Below are 8,068 nucleotides of genomic sequence, written 5' to 3'. Positions count from 1 at the left end.
AGCAAGTACATATCGTTCCTTAGTTGGAAGAGAGAGGAGGAGAGAGAAGAGGAGTGGACTCTTATGCAAGAGCCAGCTCTAGCACGTGCTCCTAGACACTATGTGAGAGTGAATGGTGGGCTATACATAGATAAAGTACTATAACTTTATAGCTCACTATTGTACATGTTAGCTCTAGAATAACTATAGATGATATGTCACTTGACTTATAGCTAATCGATTGACTGGGAATGGTGTTTTGGCACCCGGGAGCATATGCTCCCGGTTGTTAAACTTCATTTTAAATACACTTTCAAAATGTTGAAAAATTCAAACATAAAATTTAGTGGGTACATTTCGAAATTCTACACGTTCACAAAGTGGTTTCACAAAAAACCGACATTTTGAGTGTCATTTGTAAAAAAGACAAATTTTGATGTAGGAAAAGGTTGTGTACGAGACGTTTTGTTTCTCTTTTTCATACAAGTCACAAAAAATGTCGGTTTTTCGTAAAACTTGATGTGCGCACGTAAAATGTCGATACGTAAGCGAGAAATTTTTTGTACGAATTTTTTCGACATTTCAAAATTGTTTTTCGGGTGGCAGGAGCATATGCTCCCATGTGCCGAATTGAATTTCTGTCGATTGACTCTACTATTGAACTTGCTCTAAAGTAGTAACCTGTTGACACAAGCCTATGAAGGTTGGAAGCATTCAAGTTCAGGCTAGCATGTGACACACGTTTCAAGATGTACGAAAAAGTCTGAACGCAATAACTGGGTTTAATAGATGAAAGGAAAGACGATATTAACGTACTACTCATACAAGATATGTCCGAATCTACTCTCTTTCAGGACCGGTAGAGCAACTAGATAGCTGTTATTATTTTGTTAATTTCTTCATCGTTCGTAAAGAAAAATACATGATTTTCCGAGAGGCATCCTGCAGAGAGAGTATTCACGTCCTATATATATAAGTAGGCAAGTGTCGCCAAGTTCTTCCAAGTTCCAACGCGAGCCGTGAGCAACTGACTAGTGCGAAACCGCGAACACAGAACAGGTCGGTGAACACAGCCTGCTCTCATCAACTTAGGATAATTATTACATGTGCATGTACTGCTTTTGTTAATCGTCATACTTCTTTCTTGTTTTCAGGCGAGATCGTCACTGCTAGCTATGGGCAACAAGCCACCGCAACCGCCACCTGCAGAGCCAACGGCGCCACCAGCAGAGCCAGCGGCACCGCATACAGAGCTGGCGGCGCCACCTGCAGATCCAGCGCCACCACAAAAAACGCCGCCACCGCCACAACCACAACCTCAGCAACCAACGCAGCACCAGCAACTGCGGCAGAAATCTAAAGATGATATTTATGTTGATGAAAAAACAGGGGGCCTGATTTTCAAAATGGCAAGACCCGCAAACTAAAAGGTAATGCACAAAGACTCGATATGATCTTCCTTTACTAGGCAAGTTCTCATGTGCTTACGAAGTTCCCCAACCTACCATTTTATGTGCATCAGGCGGTTCAAAATAGACTGGTACTTGCTGGTACCGCATAGTAGATCCCCAGCGGCTGAGTTGAGGGAGCCTATTGCGAGCCATCATCCTAGCTAGCACCCCTTCATCACGTGACGATCGTCCCCGAGTCGATCGGCTCTCTCGCTCCCAGATTAGGTACAATAAGCCACGACTACCATACATATACCACAATCGATGAATTGCAGTCTAGGTGCACCACGACCTGAATAAAGGTGGGGGTCCTAGGGTTGCTCTTGTGCGAAGATTAAGACCTGCCTAAGGCATGTCCTTCTCGATCTGGCCAGAGTATTGAGTTCCGGAAGGCACCACCGGCAAATGTATCAGTGCACATATTGCCTGTAGTTTGCTGAACAGGGTGGTATTCGGTCATGCGCACCACTGCATTTATTTCGACCATTTGGTTTCGGAGGGAGCGGCTCAAAGCTCTGTTCTTTCTTTCCATACATCGCCATGTTGGTCGGGTGAAGTCAGAGGCGGATAATATCATGATTGCTGGATTTAGAGTAATAGCAATTGTTGTCTAAGTCTATGCGCTGGTGAGGAACTTGCTTGGTGTTCTAGGCTTGCAGCAGCAGTATGAAAGTGGGGGCGGTAACACAGGTGAAGTTTAGAGTCTTGCCTTTCAGGATGAAAATCCAAGACCTGGCCTTATTTGGTTGTGCCTCGCAATAACCTTGTTGAAGGCATTGTTTTGAAACCGCAGACTATCTTCAAGGTGAAAATCTAAGATCTTTGATCGGGCAACGACGGCGTTGGTGCACAGTTCCATTCTTAGAGGCGTCGCTTTTAAAAAGTCTGAGGTTCAGGTGTTGTCATGGTGGTGATTTTATTGTTGTTGCTAGGGCTGAAATGTTGTGGCGGAGCTCTTTTTTCTTTCCTCTTTTTTGGTTGTGTACATCCGTAATGCCATTAGAGCGGTGCGTTATTGCAGAGACTGGGTGTATTTGGTATCTTCCGATATTAATATATTCTCTTTGTCGAAAAAAAATGCACCACTACACCCAAACCCAGTCTAGATGCTCCCGCGCTCCTCAAGTTTCACTGGTGGGGTCGCCGAGGGTTATTGTTGCTGCCCAATAAATTCTCCACTTAATTGATCTTTATTAGCAACTAGGACGACAAAATTTGTCAGCGCAGGTTTGTCCAGAATGCAAAGGCACCACCTGAGAAGGGAGATCCACAACAGTTCAACAGTGGATTAAATGGAAGCACCTATATTTGGGTAGGAAGTAACGATACCGCACGGTACCCCCTAATTTCTCACGGTGAAGAACCACAGGAATACCATTAGCGAAATGATTTGTATGGCTACGCACAAAAATAGGAGAATTGGTCAAATACCTATTTCCGAAAAGAACAGAAATGGTCTCAATAGGGAGCAGCTTCGAAACAAAATTTTATTGTGAGCAATCTTATGATTACTTTAGTTGAAAATTCTTCAGAGCTGAGAGGGATCCTTCGGTTTAAATATTTTGTTTAGTTTACAAATTTTACTTTGTTTTCATCATAAATGCTAACTATGGTATTTGTGTTATTGCAGCCGCTCTAAAGGTGGGTGTCGCATGACTCTGAAGAAACAAATATGTGAACACTTAAATATTTATCCTGAGTATATGTCATTCGTGTTGTGATCAGTTAAAATTAAATATTTATCAGGAGTATATGTCATTCGTGTAGTGGTGAATTGAACCTACTACCTTCGTTGTAATGAATAAGGCATATTTATTAGAATGAAAGTAATATAGTAGGTTGTATCTTTCCATTCCTCTATTCTATTTGTACACGTACATTATATTAAACTAGTCGAATGTCCGTGCGTTGCTACGGCCTATTTTCTATTGTCACATATATCATTCATGTAATGTAATATACACATAAGGGAGAAAAAGATATCCACATATTTTTATAAATATAAAATTATACTTAGTGTATTTCAGTGTCATGTGTCATGTATACTGAAAGAATTGATTAAACTATCTCTTATTAACTACTCCATTGATATGCTTGGGCTATTGGTTGGCATCGGCGCAAACTCCATTTCTATCATTCCCGTAAGGTGAATAAGATACATTATATATGCAAATATAATATTTCAATATGATCATATGTAATATGAATAGGGAATATTCTCTTATTACACTTTTTTGATTGTGTATTTTTCTTTCAGTGCCATCGTGTCAGAGCCTAGTGTCTCCTTAGATTTTGTTCCGATGATTTCCTGTCACAAAGTTCGTGTTATATCATCTATAGTAATTATTGAGAAATTGTTCGTCAAAGACTTATCTTAAAATAAAATTCCTTATTTTTAGTAATATGATCTAATAATAAATAAAAATATTTAAAAATGAAGATTTAAAATTTAAAGATAATTATTTGATGCTCCTGCATAATGCATGCAAAAGTATGCCACCCGGAGCAGCGCAAGGCTTCCTAAAGTCTTTCCTTACCCCTATAAACATAATTCATGAGCACAGAAAGAAACAACCACAAAATATCTCAATATTACTCCTTGAAGCGCGGGAGAGCAACGTCTACCTGCCCCGAGCATGACAATGAGTAGGCACCCCTTACCCATTGGTATCTTGGCCTCGGGCGATTTGTACTTTCGACTGTCCTTGGGAGGTGTCAACACCCGGATTTTTAAGTCCAGATGCCTATTATATCATACATCGCAATCCCAGGAAGATTGTTTTTGCGAGACATAATAGTAAGTAGCATAGAGTCATCATTTATTACAACACATACTTGTCTTACAACCATAGATCACATGATCCCATATTACACAAATAGATTGTTCAACAACACACATAGTAGCGGAAGCGAGGTAGTAGTGGACTATCTATTCCACAGGCAACGCTTGACGTTAGAACACGATCCTAGTTATCGTAGACGTCCTGTTGTCCGTCATCCTGATACTGTGGCTCCTCTTCATATTCTGGCATTTGAATAGCCAGGGACATAGCCGTGAGTACTTTAAAGTACTCGCAAACTAATACTAAGTAAATACTTATCAGGTGTAAGAGGGTGCTAAGCTCTAGGTTTATTTGCATAAAGTCAAGTTTAGTTCATAAACATTTAGTAAAGACTCCTCATTATTGCTAACTACTCAAGTGGGAACATTAGTGTCATTCCCACAAATCAAGTAAGATTCAAACTCAATTCACCTTTCAAATCAACCTTTCATTTTAAGACCAAAATTCTGACAACGGAACAGTATGGCCTTTCCAGTTGTCCGTAACCGTGGACACGGCTATTCGAATAGGTTTAACACTCTGCAGAGGTTGTACTCTTGTGCCACAACTTTTGATTACATCCGTCGAGGATAACCCCAAATCATCGTAACTCAGTACGCGGATCATCAACCTTAACCTTTCATTTATACACCCTAGTATAGGCACCTCTCCCCATGAGCTTGGCCTCCCGGTGAAAACCAATTGTCAACCCGGGAACTGCACATGGCTTGGGTCGTACATTCACCTCATATTCACATCATTTCACTTTCAACGGAGGCAGCCTCTGCGTAACCTCTATGATGCTTGTTTTAGAGGGAACCCATACTAAGATACACAAATTTCTAGTTAAGCCCTACCCATAATCAGGTATTGTGGGGGTACATGTATACTTGGAAAGGTATCGCATTCAAACCCAATCATCAGTTTTTCATTCAAATTCACCAAGTCAACTGTGTCACCTTCACCTTCACAACTTTCAAAGTCAATTCACTTGTTCCCATCTAGAGTAGCCCAATTTTATTGAATTAGCACTAGCCACTAATCATGAGGGGTGCTATCTAGCTTTGATTGTTCTAAGCTAAGTGTGATACTCCTTTCTACCTTAGCCCAAGTGAATCATAAATCGAAAAGTAAGCTTTGAAAGGTAAAGAGCAAAAATAAAGGTAAAGTAAAACATGAGATAGGTTAACTTGACATAAAATAAAGAATGATGGTGCCTTGCTCTTGTAGAGCCTTGCACTTAAGACTTGGCAAGAGTGTTAGCTTGCCTTGAGCAGGGTAGTTGTCAAAGTTTTCCTCCTCCTCTTGAGAGTAGGCTCCCTCCTCTTGATACTCCTCGTTACTAGCGTCTATATACAAATACGAGGTATATAAACACCAAACCAATCTTACATGCTTGACTAAAACATACCAAAGTGGTTCACACACATTATTCTAGCAACACACAAACACGGCATGGTGAATTAATTGGTTAGTTCTTATTTAAGAGAAAAATAATTTCCTCCCATTATACTTATTCATTTGGTTTGCTTAATTTAATCTTTAGAGAAACTACTTTACTCTCATTAACCCTATCAAGATTTAATCTCCTTCAATAATAGTCAGGTATGAAATATAGGTTGACCAAGGTCAACATTTCATATCAATTATATGGGAGTATAATTTAAATGAGGTGCTATACCTCATACCATTTAAGAATAACTTGTAAATGATTTAAAATCACTAAGTAATGGCATAAGAGGTTCATTAGCTCAAGGTCATTACCTCTTATGGAATTACTTAGGATCAAGATTTAAATGAGAGAATAGCTCTCATACTATTTATAGAATTTGAATTTCAAGATTTAAATGTACTAGAAATGGCTTCATAGCCACTATTTTGATCTAGTCCATGATCATTCAAACAACTTAGCTATCTTTTTACATAATCAATTAGGGGACATCAATTGTGATTTATGAGAGTTGGAATCTACTCAAAATCAATTTTGGTTGAATTTTAAATAAAGTTTGAAGTTGCAAAAATCCCTGTCTTGTTATTTTTAGCATTTGAATTCTACTACGAATTTGGAGGTGGGACCAGTAGCATTAGTTAGATAATTTCTTGGGCTTTCCAGGGATATGAAGCTTGCTAGATTTGGTGCAGTGGTTTGAAAGTTATTCAAATTTGAAGTTGACACCAGTAAGCATTTGAACTAAATCGAAATAAACAGATTTTTGAATTATTGGGCCACGCGGGAAAAGCCTACGGGCCCAAATGGATTTAAACAGCACAGCGCAGCCCAACAAGCATCTGGTGCGAGTGGGCCGCCTGACGAGGTGGGGGCCACCCGTCAGCGACGTTTAAACGCCGAAACGGTATGGGCTAACGAGGGGCGTAGGATTAGATGAGAGATCGATGGCTCACAGCCGTCGTCTTCTCCGGCGAGATGCCGAGCGTTTGGCGGCGAGCCTAGGGGGTCGGAGGGCCTACCGGCATTCCCGCGGGCGAGGGCGAGGTGCGCGGCGACGTTGGCGTGGATGGGGAAGCTCCTGGTACCGTCGGCGAGGCGTGGGGAAGCTTGGATCAACGGCGATGATGTACTGGCTCCGGCGGCGGTGATCTTGCAATTGCGGCGTCTCCGGCAGTAATTAGACGAACTATGGTGGTGAGGAGGATCAGTGATGAGAGGGGAGTCGACTGGTGTGAAGAGATCGTGCTGGGGGCTCCTCTATTTATAGTGCCAAGAGGGTGCCGTGGGTGTTGTGAAGGGGCAAGCATGACGCGGCGTCTCCGGCGATCGAAAGGGCAAGGGGAGGACGACATCTTGTAGGCGGTACCATGGCGATGCTCGAGGAGTAGCTAGCGCGGCGAGAGGACGAGGGGATCGCTCAGAAGCTTGATTCGAGTGCGGCAGTACCCGCGGCATCTTTCCGACGAGGACGACGGTGACAAGGCGGCCGCAGGCGCTCGAGCATGTCTACGCGGTAGAGGAGAGGGTGGCGGTTCTCGTTGCAGACATAGGGATGCAGGGGAAGGACGAGGGCGATCGAGCGCGCGGCGTACTGGCGTGTCCAGAGCGCGCTCACCGCGTGCCTGGCATGTCCTGGCATGGTGCTGGGCGCGCGTCGCCTGGCCAATGCCGTGCGTGCTCGCGTTCCAGTCGTGCATGGTCATGATCAGCAAGTCCCAGGGATTCTCCAGGACAAGGTTTTGGGGAGAGAGAGGGTGCAGAGAAGGAGTGGCCAAAGGTGGCCGGGTGTAAACGACCATGGAAAGGACAGGGCTTGATGCAGGCGTTGCAGAAGAGCCTCATGATCACAAGATTAAAGGGGTTTAGTCAAGAATCCAGTGGGTAATTGGGTGCAACTCATTTCTGGAAAGCTGCCTGCTGATACGTCTCAAACGTATCTATAATTTCTTATGTTCCATGCTACTTTTATGATGATACTCACATGTTTTATACACATTATATGTCATTATTATGCATTTTCCGGCACTAACCTATTAACGAGATGCCGAAGAGCCGATTCTTTGTTTTCTGCTGTTTTTGGTTTCAGAAATCCTAGTAAGGAAATATTCTCGGAATTGGACGAAATCAACGCCCAGGGTCCTATTTTTGGACGAAGCTTCCAGAACACCTGAGGGGAAAGGAAGTGGGGCCACGAGGTGGCCACACCACCAGGCGGCGCGGCCCAGGCCCTGGCCGCGCCGGCCTGTGGTGTGGGACCCTCGGGCACCCCCTTGACCTATCTCCTCCGCCTACTTAAAGCCTTCGTCGAGAAACCCCCAGTACCGAGAGCCACGATACAAGAAAACATACTGAGATGCCGCCGCCGC

General features: G+C 43.0%; 1 long non-coding RNA gene across 1 annotated transcript; it reads left to right on the top strand.

The window, feature by feature from the left end:
• The first annotated feature begins 881 nt into the window (after positions 1 to 881).
• LOC127331025 (uncharacterized) lies at positions 882 to 3,364 on the top strand. The gene is made up of 3 exons (XR_007869523.2): positions 882 to 1,038; positions 1,134 to 1,409; positions 3,061 to 3,364. It is a non-coding gene; the product is annotated as an uncharacterized lncRNA (long non-coding RNA).
• The last annotated feature ends 4,704 nt before the right edge of the window (positions 3,365 to 8,068 follow it).

The sequence above is a fragment of the Lolium perenne genome, chromosome 2 (assembly GCF_019359855.2).
Source record: "Lolium perenne isolate Kyuss_39 chromosome 2, Kyuss_2.0, whole genome shotgun sequence".
NCBI lineage: Eukaryota > Viridiplantae > Streptophyta > Magnoliopsida > Poales > Poaceae > Lolium > Lolium perenne.
This window is presented reverse-complemented; position numbering and strand designations above follow the sequence as displayed.